The 16,660-nt window shown below is 46.7% G+C and overlaps 1 protein-coding gene across 2 annotated transcripts in view; it reads left to right on the forward strand.

Annotated features, from left to right (window-relative positions):
* The first annotated feature begins 14,063 nt into the window (after positions 1 to 14,063).
* The window catches only part of LOC110507508 (trafficking kinesin-binding protein 1), an 83,775-nt gene continuing 81,178 nt past the window's right edge, over positions 14,064 to 16,660 (forward strand). The window contains exons 1-2 of one of the 2 annotated variants that reach the window (XM_036937639.1): positions 14,064 to 14,368; positions 14,460 to 14,615. The gene's annotated coding sequence lies outside the window, so the exon portion shown is untranslated. Of the gene's footprint in view, positions 14,616 to 16,660 lie in introns of both variants that reach the window. The other variant, XM_036937638.1, reaches the window with a different exon arrangement.

The following is a 16,660-nucleotide window of genomic DNA, read 5'->3' on the forward strand; positions in this document are numbered from 1 at the left end:
AGGGTATGTTTGGCAGCATAAGTGAAGGATGCTTTGTTGCGAAATAGGAAGCCAATTCTAGATTTAACTTTGGATTGGAGATGTTTGATATGGGTCTGGAAGGAGAGTTTACAGTCTAACCAGACACCTAAGTATTTGTAGTTGTCCACGTATTCTAAGTCAGAGCCGTCCAGAGTAGTGATGTTGGACAGGCGGGTAGGTGCAGGTAGTGATCGGTTGAAGAGCATGCATTTAGTTTTACTTGTATTTAAGGGCAATTGGAGGCCACGGAAGGAGAGTTGTATGGCATTGAAGCTTGCCTGGAGGGTTGTTAACACAGTGTCCAAAGAAGGGCCGGAAGTATATAGAATGGTGTCGTCTGCGTAGAGGTGGATCAGAGACTCACCAGCAGCAAGAGCGACCTCATTGATGTATACAGAGAAGAGAGTCGGTCCAAGAATTGAACCCTGTGGCACCCCCATAGAGACTGCCAGAGGTCCGGACAACAGACCCTCAGATTTGACACACTGAACTCTATCAGAGAAGTAGTTGGTGAACCAGGCGAGGCAATCATTTGAGAAACCAAGGCTGTTGAGTCTGCCGATGAGGATGTGGTGATTGACAGAGTCGAAAGCCTTGGCCAGATCAATGAATACGGCTGCACAGTAATGTTTCTTATCGATGGCGGTTAAGATATCGTTTAGGACCTTGAGCGTGGCTGAGGTGCACCCATGACCAGCTCTGAAACCAGATTGCATAGCAGAGAAGGTATGGTGAGATTCAAAATGGTCGGTAATCTGTTTGTTGACTTGGCTTTCGAAGACCTTAGAAAGGCATGGTAGGATAGATATAGGTCTGTAGCAGTTTGGGTCAAGAGTGTCCCCCCCTTTGAAGAGGGGGATGACCGCAGCTGCTTTCCAATCTTTGGGAATCTCAGACGACACGAAAGAGAGGTTGAACAGGCTAGTAATAGGGGTGGCAACAATTTCGGCAGATAATTTTAGAAAGAAAGGGTCCAGATTGTCTAGCCCGGCTGATTTGTAGGGGTCCAGATTTTGCAGCTCTTTCAGAACATCAGCTGAATGGATTTGGGAGAAGGAGAAATGGGGAAGGCTTGGGCGAGTTGCTGTTGGGGGTGCAGTGCTGTTGACAGGGGTAGGAGTAGCCAGGTGGAAAGCATGGCCAGCAGTAGAAAAATGCTTATTGAAATTTTCAATTATGGTGGATTTATCAGTGGTGACAGTGTTTCCTATCTTCAGTGCAGTGGGCAGCTGGGAGGAGGTGTTCTTATTCTCCATGGACTTTACAGTGTCCCAGAACTTTTTTGAGTTAGTGTTGCAAGAAGCAAATTTCTGCTTGAAAAAGCTAGCCTTGGCTTTTCTAACTGCCTGTGTATAATGGTTTCTAGCTTCCCTGAACAGCTGCATATCACGGGGGCTGTTCGATGCTAATGCAGAACGCCATAGGACATTTTTGTGTTGATTAAGGGCAGTCAGGTCTGGGGAGAACCAAGGGCTATATCTGTTCCTGGTTCTAAATTTCTTGAATGGGGCATGTTTATTTAAGATGGTTAGGAAGGCATTTTTAAAAAATATCCAGGCATCCTCTACTGACGGGATGAGGTCAATATCCTTCCAGGATACCCCGGCCAGGTCGATTAGAAAGGCCTGCTCGCTGAAGTGTTTCAGGGAGCGTTTTACAGTGATGAGAGGAGGTCGTTTGACCGCTGACCCATTACGGATGCAGGCAATGAGGCAGTGATCGCTGAGATCTTGGTTGAAGACAGCAGAGGTGTATTTAGAGGGGAAGTTGGTTAGGATGATATCTATGAGGGTGCCCGTGTTTAAGGCTTTGGGGAGGTACCTGGTAGGTTCATTGATAATTTGTGTGAGATTGAGGGCATCATGTTTAGATTGTAGGATGGCTGGGGTGTTAAGCATGTTCCAGTTTAGGTCGCCTAGCAGCACGAGCTCTGAAGATAGATGGGGGGCAATCAGTTCACATATGGTGTCCAGAGCACAGCTGGGGGCAGAGGGTGGTCTATAGCAGGCGGCAACGGTGAGAGACTTGTTTTTAGAGAGGTGGATTTTTAAAAGTAGAAGTTCAAATTGTTTGGGTACAGACCTGGATAATAGGACAGAACTCTGCAGGCTATCTTTGCAGTAGATTGCAACACCGCCCCCTTTGGCAGTTCTATCTTGTCTGAAAATGTTGTAGTTTGGAATTAAAATGTCTGAATTTTTGGTGGTCTTCCTAAGCCAGGATTCAGACACAGCTAGAACATCCGGGTTGGCAGAGTGTGCTAAAGCAGTGAATAGAACAAACTTAGGGAGGAGGCTTCTAATGTTAACATGCATGAAACCAAGGCTATTACGGTTACAGAAGTCGTCAAAAGAGAGCGCCTGGGGAATAGGAGTGGAGCTAGGCACTGCAGGGCCTGGATTCACCTCTACATCGCCAGAGGAACATAGGAGGAGTAGAATAAGGGTGCGACTAAAAGCAATAAGAATTGGTCGTCTAGAACGTCTGGAACAGAGAGTAAAAGGAGGTTTCTGGGGGCGATAAAATAGCATCAAGGTATAATGTACAGACAAAGGTAAGGTAGGATGTGAATACAGTGGAGGTAAACCTAGGTATTGAGTGATGAAGAGAGAGATATTGTCTCTAGAAACATCATTGAAACCAGGAGATGTCATTGCATGTGTGGGTGGTGGAACTAATAGGTTGGATAAGGTATAGTGAGCAGGACTAGAGGCTCTACAGTGAAATAAGCCAATAAACACTAACCAGAACATCAATGGACAAGACATATTGACATTAAGGAGAGGCATGCTTAGTCGAGTGATCAAAAGGGTCCAGTGAGTGGAGAGGTTGGTTTAGGGTCACGGCGATTTAGACAGCTAGCCAGGCCAACCGGTAGCAAGCTAGCATAGGATGGAGTCTGTTGTTAGCCACCTCTTGCGTTCGGTCAGTAGATTAGTAGGGTTCCGTATGGTAGAGGGGATTAATCCAAATCACACAACAACAACAAAAATAAGAACAATAGATATAGTTATAGAGGCCCGAGAAGAAAACATAATAATAAAAATAAATAAATTGTCCGATTGTCTATTCAGATAGCAGCCGGTAAGACAGCTAACGGTTAGCGGGCCGCAGATGGGCGTTCAGGTAACGTCGCGACAGAGGAGCCAGCCGGATCTCATTCAGGTAGATAACGTCGGCAGTCCGGTTGTGAAGGCCCGGTGGGGCTCCGCGTAGGCAGTGAAACGGGTCCGGATAGGTGACTGCAGCCCAGGAGTGAAGGATGGAACTCAGGAGTGATTGACGGAGCTGGCTAGCACCGGAACAATCGATGTTTGCTCCGGAATCGACGAAAGCCGACTGTCACACGGATAGCAGCTAGCTAGCTGTGAGATCCGGGTATGAATGTCCAGAGAGCAGTTGAAATCCAGGGACATGGAGAGAAAAATTGGTCCGGTATGTTCCGTTCCGAGCCGCGCTGCGCCGTACAAAACTGGCGATAGATTTTCGATAGATTTTCGAGCTAAAGGACAGCCGATGACCACAAACCGTGGTTAGCTTCTGATTAGCTTCTGGATTAGCTTCAGGGCTAGCTCCTGGCTAGCTTCTGGCTAGTTTCTGGCCAGCCTCCTGGAGTTTCTGGCTAGCTTTCTGAAGGATTGCAGATCTGAGGTAAATAATACTTTTTTATAAATATAAATTGGTGAGGCTGGTTGCAGGAGAGTGTTTAGAAGATGAGTTGATGGAAAATAAAAATAAAATGTGAAAAAAGTTGTAAATATATATATATACAGGACACGACAAGACGAGGACAAAAGACGTCTGAACTGCTATGCGATCTTGGAGAGAAAATAGTTAGTTATGCGTCTTCTTGTGTACAGAGACAGACAAAGCACAGAGTTTTCATACTGAAACATCTTTGGACAAAGCAGGCCCATATAATGTTGACTGCCTACTCAAACTGTGGACATAGATCTAGCTAGCATTCGCAAATATGGTGATAGTTATTGGATCCATCCCTCCAACCTGGGTTAGACCCGTACCCTAAAATATGATATTATATTTTATATAAATTAGCTATATATTTTATTATTTAAGCACCAACTGTCAGAGCAGCTCACAGATTACTGCACCTGTACATAGCCCACCTATAATTTAGCCCAAACAACTACCTCTTTCCCTACTGTATTTTATTTATTTATTTATTTTGCTCCTTTGCATCCCCATTATTTTTATTTCTACTTTGCACATTCTCCCATTGCAAATCTACCATTCCAGTGTTTTACTTGCTATATTGTATCTACTTTGCCACCATGGCCTTTTTGCCTTTACCTCCCTTATCTCGCCTCATTTGCTCACATCGTATATAGACTTGTTTATACTGTATTATTGACTGTATGTTTGTTTTACTCCATGTGTAACTCTGTGTCGTTGTATGTGTCGAACTGCTTTGCTTTATCTTGACCAGGTCGCAATTGTAAATGAGAACTTGTTCTCAACTTGCCTACCTGGTTAAATAAAGGTGAAATAAATAAATAAAATAAAATAATATTATTATATCCTGTGTAAAATAAATCCCTGGAACCTGATAGATTGTATAGTAGCTAACTCTCCCTTTCTTTCTCTAGTGCTGTCTGTTTGTCTGTCTGCCTGTCCCCACCCACTCTCTGCCCACATCCTGGTTCTCAGAAAACTCCTAACCTGACTTTGATAGCTATTGAGGGAAAACTGTAGAGGGGCAAGCGAGGTTAAATGCACAGGGCAGTGCACTTCAATCTGAACTGTTACTGAACTGGTGTGAACATGGAGGGGGTGAGGGCCCTGGCGGAGTGGTGCCTGGAAAATAACCTCTTCCTCAACTTCAACAAAACGAAGGAGCTGATCGTGGACTTCAGGAAACAGCAGAGGGAGCATGCCTCTATCCATATCGACTGGACCGCAGTGGAGAAGGTGGACATTTTCAAGTTCCTCTGCGTACAAATCACTGACAATCTGAAATGGTCTACCCACACAGACAGTGTTGTGAAGAAGGCGATACAGCGCCTCTTCAACCTCAGGAGGCTGAAGAAATTTGTCTTGGCCCCTAAGACCCTCACAAACTTTTACAAAATGCACAATTGAGAGCATCCTGTCGGGCTGTATCACCGCCTGGTACGGCAACTGCACCGGCCGCAACCGCAGGGCTCTCCAGAGGTTGGTAAGGTCTGCACAACACACACTGCCTGCCCTCCAGGACACCTACAGCACCCGATGTCACAGGAAGACCAAAAAGATCATCAAGGACATCAACCACCGAGCCACTGCCGGTTCACCTCGCTATCATCCAGAAGGCGAGGTCAGTACAGGTTCGTCAAAGCTGGGAACGAGAGACTGAAAAACAGCTTCTATCTCAAGGCCATCAGACTGTTAAATAGCCATCACTAGCAGGCCTCCACCCGGTTACTCAACCCAGCACCTTAGAGGCTGCTGCTCCATATACATTGACATGGAATCACTGGTCACTTTAATAATGGAACACTATTCATTTTAACAATGTTTACACACTGCTTTACTCATTTCGTATGTATATACTGTATTCAATTCTACTGTATTTTTAGTCAATGCCACTTCAACTTTGCTCATCCTAATATTGATATATTTCTTAATTCCATTATTTTACTTTTAGATTTGTGTGTATTGTTGTGAATTGTTAGATACTACTGCACTGTTGGAGCGAGGAACACAAGCATTTAGCTACACCTGCAATAACATCTGCTAAATATGTGTATGTGACCAATAAAATGTGACTTGAATTGATTTTGAAGACATTAAGTGAAGCTTGTTGTCGGGTAGAGCAAGTAGATAAAGGTCAGATGTTCTTTTGAGTGGTCAAATGGCCTTTTATTCTCTGGTGTTTTCAGACAACACACATACAGTAGGCATAATCTCTCTCCTTCTCTCTTTCTCTTTCTCTTTCTCTTTCTCTTTGTGTGTGTGTGTGTGTGTGTGTGTGTGTGTGTGTGTGTGTGTGTGTGTGTGTGTGAGAGAGAGAGAGAGAGAGAAAGAGAGAGAGAGAGAGAGAGAGAGAGAGACAGAGACAGAGAGCATGCACATGCTTGCGTGTGTGACAGATACAGATCAATGAAATCAAAATATAGTCATGTGCAAACAGTCTATTGTCAGGTGCCACTGCCAACAAGGCTTGACAGAAGCTAATATGCTCCAGGTAGGGCCTACGCTACTCTATGGTTGACCCCTGTGTGTGTGAGAATGTGACTAAAAGTGTGAGTGTGTGTGTTTGTGGGTGACATAAGAAGTTATGATCGATTCTATTCTACTCTTGTCTTCAAGGTCTAGCCTGGTCACATACAGTACTATACAGATGAAATGTAGAAGTGTACTCTAATAGGCCTACCATTTGACAGAATTAGTCTGTAGCTTCCTCCCTTCACACTAGCATCTAACCCATTCATAGATGCTAACTGCTTTAGCGCCTACTGACGATATTATCTTCTGGTCGGGGGAGTTTTGTTAAGATCCCGAGACGCTCGTTAGAACTTATGGAACATATTTTTCATATCGATAATAATAATACGGTTAAATTACTACACACCTTTATAGGATTAGGGTTATTTTATAAAAAAAAATATTTAACCTTTATTTAACCAGGTAGGCCATTTGAGAACAATGAAAGCAAAGCAGTGTGACAAGAACAATAACACAGTTACCCATAAACAAATATACAGTCACAAGAGAAAAATCTATGTACAGTGTGTGCAAATGTAGAAGAGTAGAGAGGTAAGGCAATAAATAGGCCATGGAGGCAAAATAATTACAATTTAGCATTAATACTGGAGTGATAGATGTGCAGATGATGATATAGAGATACTGGGGTGCAAAAGAGCAAGAGGATAAGTAACAATATCTGGAAGAGGTATTTGGGTGTGCTATTTACAGATTGGCTGTGTACAGGTACAGGGATCGGTAAGCTGCTCTGACAGCTGATGCTTAAAGTTAGAGAGGGAGATATAAGACTCCAGCTTCAGTGATTTTTGCAATTTGTTCCAGTCATTGGCAGCAGAGAACTGGAAGGAAAGGCAGCCAAAGGAAATGTTGGCTTTGGGGGTGACCAGTGAATTATACCTGCTGGAGTGCTTGCTACGGGTGGGTGTTGCTATGGTGACAAGTGAGCTGAGATAAGGTGGGGCTTTACCTAGCAAAGACTTATAGATGACCTGGAGCCAATGGGTTTGGTGACGAATATGTAGTGGGTGCCAGCCAACGAGAGCATACAGGTCGCGGTGGTGGGTAGTATATGGGGCTTTGGTGACAAAACTGATGGCACTGTGATAGACTACATCCAATTTGCTGAGTAGAGTGTTGGAGGCTATTTTGTAAATTTCATCGCTGAAGTCAAGGATTGGTAGAATAGTCAGTTTTACAAGGGTATGTTTGGCAGCATGAGGGAAGCAGGCTTTGTTGCGAAATAGGAAGCCGATTCTAGATGTAATTTTGGATTGGAGATGCTTGATGTGAGTCTGGAAGGAGAGTTTACAGTCTAACCAGACACCTAGGTATTTGTAGTTGTCCACATATTCTAGGTCAGAACCGTCCAGAGTAGTGATGCTAGTCGGGCGGGAGGGTGCGTGCAGCAATCGGTTGAACAGCATGCATTTAGTTTGACTTGCATTTAAGAGCAGTTGGAGGCCACGGAAGGAGAGTTGTATGGCATTGAAGCTCATCTGGAGGTTAGTTAACACAGTGTCCAACGAAGGGCCAGAGGTATACAGAATGGGTAGAGGTGGATCAGAGAATCACCATCACCAGACATCATGTATATATGTTACGGTGCGTGAATGAGGACCCAAAAGCGAATCAACTTAAACAGAGCTTCTTTAATTACCAAACATAGGTAGGCTCAGATGGACCGGCAGATTCTGACAGGACAGGACAAGGTTACAGCAAACATGACGACAGTCTGGTTCAGGCATGAATGACACAAACAAACAAGAATCCGACAAGGACAGGAGCAGAAACAGAGAGAGATATAGGGACCTAATCAGAGGGAAAAAGGGAACAGGTGGGGAACGGGGTGAATGGGTAGTTAGAGGAGACAAGGGACAGCTGGGGGAAAGCGGGGGAGAAAAGGTAACCTAACACGACCAGCAGAGGGAGACAGGGTGAAGGGAAAGGACAGAGACAAGACAACATGACAGTACATGACAGTACCCCCCCACTCACCGAGCGCCTCCTGGCGCACTCGAGGAGGAAACCTGGCGGCAACGGAGGAAATCATCAATCAGCGCACGGTCCAGCACGTCCCGAGAGGGAACCCAACTCCTCTCCTCAGGACCGTACCCCTCCCAGTCAACTAGGTACTGATGACCACGGCCCCGAGGACGCATGTCCAAGATTTTACGGACCCTGTAGATAGGTGCGCCCTCGACAAGGATGGGGGGGGGGGGGGGAAGACGAGCGGGGGCGCGAAGAACGGGCTTAACACAGGAGACATGGAAGACCGGGTGGACGCGACGAAGATATCGCGGAAGAAGAAGTCGCACTGCGACAGGATTAATGACCTGAGAGATACGGAATGGACCAATGAACCGCGGGGTCAACTTGCGAGAAGCCGTCTTAAGGGGAAGGTTCTGAGTGGAGAGCCAAACTCTCTGACCGCGACAATATCTAGGGCTCTTCGTTCTACGCTTATTAGCAGCTCTCACAGTCTGCGCCCTATAACGGCAAAGTGCAGACCTGACCCTCTTCCAGGTGCGCTCGCAACGTTGGACAAAAGCCTGAGCGGAGGGGACGCTGGACTCGGCGAACTGAGATGAGAACAACGGAGGCTGGTACCCGAGGCTACTCTGAAAAGGAGATAGCCCGGTCGCAGACGAAGGAAGCGAGTTGTGGGCGTATTCTGCCCAGGGGAGCTGTTCTGACCAAGACGCAGGGTTGCGAAAAGAAAGACTGCGTAAGATGCGACCAATAGTCTGATTGGCCCGTTCTGCTTGACCGTTAGACTGGGGGTGAAAGCCGGAAGAGAGACTGACGGAAGCCCCAATCAAACGGCAAAACTCCCTCCAAAATTGAGACGTGAATTGCGGACCTCTGTCCGAAACGACGTCTGACGGAAGGCCATGAATTCTGAAAACATTCTCGATGATGATTTGTGCCGTCTCTTTAGCAGAAGGAAGCTTAGCAAGGGGAATGAAATGAGCCGCCTTAGAGAACCTATCGACAACCGTAAGAATAACAGTCTTCCCCGCTGACGAAGGCAGTCCGGTGACAAAATCTAAGGCGATGTGAGACCACGGTCGAGAGGGAATAGGAAGCGGCCTGAGACGGCCGGCAGGAGGAGAGTTACCGGACTTAGTCTGCGCGCAGACCGAACAAGCAGCCACGAAACGACGCGTGTCATGCTCCCGGGTGGGCCACCAGAAACGCTGGCGAATGGAAGCAAGCGTACCCCGAACGCCAGGGTGGCCGGCTAACTTGGCAGAGTGAGCCCACTGAAGAACGGCCAGACGAGTAGGAACGGGAACGAAAAGAAGGTTCCTAGGACAAGCGCGCGGCGACGGAGTTTGAGTGAGTGCTTGCTTTACCTGCCTCTCAATTCCCCAGACAGTCAACCCGACAACACGCCCCTCAGGGAGAATCCCCTCGGGGTCAGTGGAGGCTACTGAAGAACTGAAGAGACGAGACAAAGCATCAGGCTTGGTGTTCTTAGAGCCCGGACGATAAGAAATCACGAACTCGAAACGAGCGAAAAACAGCGCCCAACGCGCCTGACGCGCATTAAGTCGTTTGGAAGAACGGATGTACTCAAGGTTCCTATGGTCAGTCCAAACGACAAAAGGAACGGTCGCCCCCTCCAACCACTGTCGCCATTCGCCTAGGGCTAACCGGATGGCGAGCAGTTCGCGGTTACCCACATCATAGTTACGTTCCGACGGCGACAGGCGATGAGAAAAATACGCGCATGGGTGGACCTTGTCGTCAGAGAGGGAGCGCTGAGAAAGGATGGCTCCCACTCCCACCTCTGACGCGTCAACCTCGACAACGAACTGTCTAGAGACGTCAGGTGTAACAAGGATAGGAGCGGATGTAAAACGATTCTTGAGGAGATCAAAAGCTCCCTGGGCGGAAACGGACCACTTAAAGCACGTCTTGACAGAAGTAAGGGCTGTGAGAGGAGCTGCCACCTGACCGAAATTACGGATGAAACGACGATAGAAGTTCGCGAAGCCGAGAAAGCGCTGCAGCTCGACGCGTGACTTAGGGACGGGCCAATCAATGACAGCTTGGACCTTAGCGGGATCCATCTTAATGCCTTCAGCGGAAATAACAGAACCGAGAAATGTGACGGAGGAGGCATGAAACGTGCACTTCTCAGCCTTCACAAAAAGACAATTCTCTAAAAGGCGCTGGAGGACACGTCGAACGTGCTGAACATGAATCTGGAGTGACGGTGAAAAAATCAGGATATCGTCAAGGTAAACGAAAACAAAGATGTTCAGCATGTCTCTCAGGACATCATTGACTAATGCCTGAAAGACAGCTGGAGCGTTAGCGAGGCCGAAAGGAAGAACCCGGTATTCAAAGTGCCCTAACGGAGTGTTAAACGCCGTCTTCCACTCGTCCCCCTCCCTGATGCGCACGAGATGGTAAGCGTTACGAAGGTCCAACTTAGTGAAAAACCTGGCTCCCTGCAGGATCTCGAAGGCTGAAGACATAAGAGGAAGCGGATAACGATTCTTCACTGTTATGTCATTCAGCCCTCGATAATCTATGCAGGGGCGCAGAGACCCGTCCTTCTTCTTGACAAAAAAAAACCCCGCTCCGGCGGGAGAGGAGGAGGGGACTATGGTACCGGCGTCAAGAGCTACAGACAAATAATCTTCGAGAGCCTTACGTTCGGGAGCCGACAGAGAGTATAGTCTACCCCGGGGGGGGGTGGTTCCCGGAAGGAGATCAATACTACAATCATACGACCGGTGTGGAGGAAGAGAGGTGGCCCTGGACCGACTGAACACCGTGAGCAGATCGTGATATTCCTCCGGCACCCCTGTCAAATCACCAGGCTCCTCCTGTGAAGAAGAGACAGAGGAAACAGGAGGGATAGCAGACATTAAACATTTCACATGACAAGAGACGTTCCAGGAGAGGATAGAATTACTAGACCAATTAATGGAAGGATTATGACAAACTAGCCAGGGATGGCCCAAAACAACAGGTGTAAAAGGTGAACGAAAAATTAAAAAAGAAATGGTTTCACTATGATTACCAGAAACAGTGAGGGTTAAAGGTAGCGTCTCACGCTGAATCCTGGGGAGAGGACTACCATCCAGGGCGAACAAGGCCGTGGGCTCCTTTAACTGTCTGAGAGGAATGTCATGTTCCCGAGCCCAGGTCTCGTCCATAAAACAGCCCTCCGCCCCAGAGTCTATTAAGGCACTGCAGGAAGCTGACGAACCGGTCCAGCGTAGATGGACCGACAAGGTAGTGCAGGATCTTGAAGGAGAGACAGGAGTAGTAGCGCTCACCAGTAGCCCTCCGCTTACTGACGAGCTCTGGCCTTTTACTGGACATGAAGTGACAAAATGACCAGCGGAACCGCAATAGAGACAGAGGCGGTTGGTGATTCTCCGTTCCCTCTCCTTAGTCGAGATGCGGATACCTCCCAGCTGCATGGGCTCAGCACCCGAGCCGGCAGAGGAAGATGGTAGTGATGCGGAGAGGGAGGCGACGGAGAGCGCGAGCTCCTTTCCACGAGCTCGGTGACGAAGATCAACCCGTCGCTCAATGCGAATAGCGAGTTCAATCAAGGAATCCACGCTGGAAGGAACCTCCCGGGAGAGAATCTCATCCTTTACCTCTGCGCGGAAACCCTCCAGAAGACGAGCGAGCAAGGCCGGCTCGTTCCAGCCACTGGAGACAGCAAGAGTGCGAAACTCAATAGAGTAGTCTGTTATGGATCGATTGCCTTGACATAGGGAAGACAGGGCCCTGGAAGCCTCCTCCCCAAAAACAGATCGATCAAAAACCCGTATCATCTCCTCCTTAAAGTCTTGATACTGGTTAATACACTCAGCCCTTGCCTCCCAGATTGCCGTGCCCCACTCACGAGCCCGTCCAATAAGGAGAGATATGACGTAGGCGACACGAGCAGTGCTCCTGGAGTAAGTGTTGGGCTGGAGAGAAAACACAATATCACACTGGGTGAGGAACGAGCGGCATTCAGTGGGCTCCCCAGAGTAACACGGCGGGTTATTGATTCTGGGCTCCGGAGATTCGAAAGCCCTGGAAGTGGCCGGTGGATCGAGGCGGAGATGGTGAACCTGTTCTGTGAGGTTGGAGACTTGGGTGGCCAGGGTCTCAACGGCATGTCGAGCAGCAGACAATTCCTGCTTGTGTCTGCCTAGCATCGCTCCCTGGATCTCGACGGCTGAGTGGAGAGGATCCGAAGTCGCTGGGTCCATTCTTGGTCGGATTCTTCTGTTACGGTGCGTGAATGAGGACCCAAAAGCGAATCAACTTAAACAGAGCTTCTTTAATTACCAAACATAGGTAGGCTCAGATGGACCGGCAGATTCTGACAGGACAGGACAAGGTTACAGCAAACATGACGACAGTCTGGTTCAGGCATGAATGACACAAACAAACAAGAATCCGACAAGGACAGGAGCAGAAACAGAGAGAGATATAGGGACCTAATCAGAGGGAAAAAGGGAACAGGTGGGGAACGGGGTGAATGGGTAGTTAGAGGAGACAAGGGACAGCTGGGGGAAAGCGGGGGAGAAAAGGTAACCTAACACGACCAGCAGAGGGAGACAGGGTGAAGGGAAAGGACAGAGACAAGACAACATGACAGTACATGACAATATATACAGAGAAAAGAGTCGGCTCGAGAATTGAACCCTGTGGCACCCCATAGAGACTGCCAGAGGTCCGGACAACAGGCCCTCCGATTTGACACACTGAAAACTATCTGAAAAGTAGTTGGCGAACCAGTCGAGGCAGTCATTTGAGAAGCCAATGCTATTGAGTCTGCTGATAAGAATGCAGTGATTAACAGAGTCAAAAGCCTTGGCCAGGTAGATGAAGACGGCTGCACAATACTGTCTTTTATCGATGGCGGTTAGGATATTTTTTAGGATCTTGAGCGTGGCTGCGGTGCACCCATGACCAGGTCGGAAACCAGATTGCATATTGGAGAAGGTACGGTAAGATTCGAAATGGTCGGTGATCTTGGCTTTCGAAGATTTTAGAAAGGCAAGGCAGGATGGATATAGGTCTATAACAGTTTGGGTCTAGAATGCTTTCCAATCTTTGGGGATCTCAGACAACACGAAAGAGAGGTTGAATAGGCTAGTAATATGGGTTGCAACAATTTCGGCAGATCATTTTAGAAAGAGAGGGTCCAGATTGTCTAGCCCAGCTGATTTCTAGAGATCCAGATTTTGCAGCTCTTTCAGAACATCAGCTGTCTGGATTTGGGTGTAGGCGAAGGGGGGCCTTGGGCAAGTTGATGCAGGGGGTGCTGAGATGTTGGCCGGGGTAGGGGTATTCAGGTGGAAAGCATGGCCAGCCGTAGAAAAAGGCTTATTGAAGTGATCGATTACCGTAGATTTATCGGTGGTGACAATGTTTCCAACCTTAGTGCAGTGGGCAGCTGGGAGGAGGTGCTCTTATTCCCCATGGACTTTAGTGTCCCAAAACATAGTGTTTCCCACACAACCATATCTCCATGTCGGCCATCTGTGCTAATTAGTTATCTAGCCTAGCGTGTCTTCCTAACAACTGTGTAAATGTAACTGTGGAGAAAGTGTAGTTCGTCAACTGGCACACACAGTTTATGGATCTGTGCAGTAGGCTAAGTGTATCGTTTTTATTTGAAATATTATTTCTCACTGACATGAAAGATAAGGAGCATATGTTTTGAAAACCGTTTTGCATGTGATGATTATTGATGCTTCTAAACAATGTCGGAATTGTAGTTCACACACATCCAACAATGTGCGAAGCTAACTGCTGAAAACCCAACAGATATTAAGGGTTTTCAAGAGCTACAGCACCCTCCAGCTGTGAGGAGAGTGATGTCATCATGTTCGATGCGTTCAAGTGGAATGTGCCACCGGTAGCGATCAGCGTGGATTTTGGACACACTCACACCCGGCTTTCTCTTCAACATTTCCAACTTCATGAAATCTACTTGAATCCGATTCTGTGTTATAGTACTGCACAATTATTATTTTTTTCGCAATAACTCAGAGGCTTCTCTGAGACAGTGTACGCTAAACGAACCAAGAAAACGACACATAGCATGCTGCGTGCGCTACTTTTCTTTCATCCATAGGCTACATTTGCTTCAGAAGTTTTCTCCCCAAATGTAAGCGACGGCGAAGGTGTTTTTGTACGTTTCTTTGGTTGTTCATGCACTTTTACTTTTTGTACTATTTAGTATTTTTTCTACAAAACAGACCAACAGTTCCATGGACGATATTTGAGAAAAGCGGATGGTCTCCATTACGGAATACAATTGGCAACTGAATGAATTGAGGCCAAACACAGAAAGGAAACAGTTGATTCCGCACTACGAACTGAAATCATTCGGATTCTTTGTCGCTATTCACGTGGTAAGTGTCATCACAGTTCATTGAGTATCGACTGCCTACAATTGGAAACATTGTGTCAATGTAAATAAATACTGATTATTATGTAGCATTTGTGTTACACCACTACCTCATTTGCACACACTATATAGACTTTTTCTACGGTATTGTTGACTGTACGTTTGTTTATGTGTAACTCTGTTGTTGTATGTGTCGAACTGCTTTGCTTTATCTTGGCCAGGTCGCAGTTGTAAATGAGAACTTGTTCTCAACTAGCCTACCTGGTTAAATAAAGGTGAAATAAAATAAATAGTTCACTGACCGACATTTTGACAGGTTACTTTATGTGCACGAGAGTGCCCCAGCTTCTAGATCAGTAGAATGTGATGTGACATTCTGATTTCATTTCTCTCCCTCCTTAAATCCAGATGAAAATCGAAGCCGTGTGTCTAGAGACAGGGTTTAATACGCGTTCTTATACAAAGCAGATTGTGATCTGATTACATTGTGATCTGATTACATTCAAGCTTTCTTAACGTTTAACTGAACCAAACACTTCGGCCTAATGGCTTGCTGTCTTCAAGGTATATTTGGTCCGTTTTTCATGCAGTGGCTGGTGGACTGGAAGTCTTCTTTTTGAGGGCCACGGTGGACTATAAATGAAGCAATCGAGAAGGCACATGATCTGCCTGTAAACATACTACCTATTAGTCAGTTTCATTCCAAAAATACTTTTAAACATTTTGTTTTGTATCACAATGACACCTTCCTTTTATTTCCATTACATGAGCATAGCCTAACACATATCGGTTAACTTTGTTCCTTGTCTCCAGATGTGCAAGCGTTCCACATTGCTGGCTATGTTTGACCATAGGCCACCATCCCAGACTTTAATAGCAGAGATGCTGAGGCCACCTGGACTATTTACATTGACCCCCCCCCCCCCCCCTTTGTTTTTACTCTGCTGCTACTCGCTGTTTATTATCTATGCATAGTCTTTTGACTTTATTTTTTACTTTAGTTTATTTAGTATATGTTTTCTTAACCAACAATGCAGTTCAAGAAATAGAGTTAAAGGCTTGTAAGTAAGCATTTCACGGTAAGGTCTACCTCATTTTATTTGATTTTGATTTGCTCTTAGCCGTTCTCAACTACACACACACACACACACACATCATTTCTATCTGATACACTGGCATTTTGAGATCCAATATTCAAGGCCACATTAAGTTCAACCAATCATGTGTATCCTAATCATGCCCTATTGACCATTGTGAAACACCTGTCACATAGGTGCCCTTACTAAATCTCCCTGGTGTCTGAAAGTGAAAGCAGCCTATACTCTACTGCTGTGTGTGTGTGTGGTGTGTGGTGTGTGGTGTGTGTGTGTGTGTGTGCGTGCGTCAGGATCATCCGGGGCCATGCCATCTATGCGTGATTTATAATCCCTGTGTTTTAACAGATTGCATCCGAGCAGCTCAATAATTGTGCCATCCCATTCCCTGCAGCAGAGAGAGATGATGGGTTGTATAACCAACCATACAGCTGAGCATTTGGACTGGATATTGTTCTTAGACATAGTTCGTTGATCTCAATGTGATTTAGTGTGGAGAGACTTTCGAGGGACACATGGGTCCATTGCTTTCCTACTCATTTCACAATCTCTGGGAAAAGCCACTGGCCTTTATTACGGTCTCTTGCATTTTCTCATCCTCTTAATGCATGAGTGATGTCTTCTTCTCTGCTCTTCTGCACGTGTGTTTTGGCCGGAACGCCTGGAGAGCTTGGTTGTGTTCCCCTGTTCAGACGTTGCGTGCATCAACCAATGGTTGCGTGTCACATCATCGACTGTGCCGTTTGGCACCAGATTGCTATAACATATGATGTGGTAAACTGATGCCTATCCAGGCGTTGTTTGTATGCTGGTATCTGGTATGCTTCAGCAACACCTGGGCAGAGGAACTCTCCCCTCGTCTCTCTCTAGCTCCTCATCCCTCTATCTTTCACCCCTAACCTCTCTCTCTCACCCCTAACCTCTCTCTCTCACCCCTAACCTCACTCTCTCTCTC

Source organism: Oncorhynchus mykiss, chromosome 2, assembly GCF_013265735.2.
Source record: "Oncorhynchus mykiss isolate Arlee chromosome 2, USDA_OmykA_1.1, whole genome shotgun sequence".
Classification (NCBI taxonomy): Eukaryota; Metazoa; Chordata; class Actinopteri; order Salmoniformes; family Salmonidae; genus Oncorhynchus; species Oncorhynchus mykiss.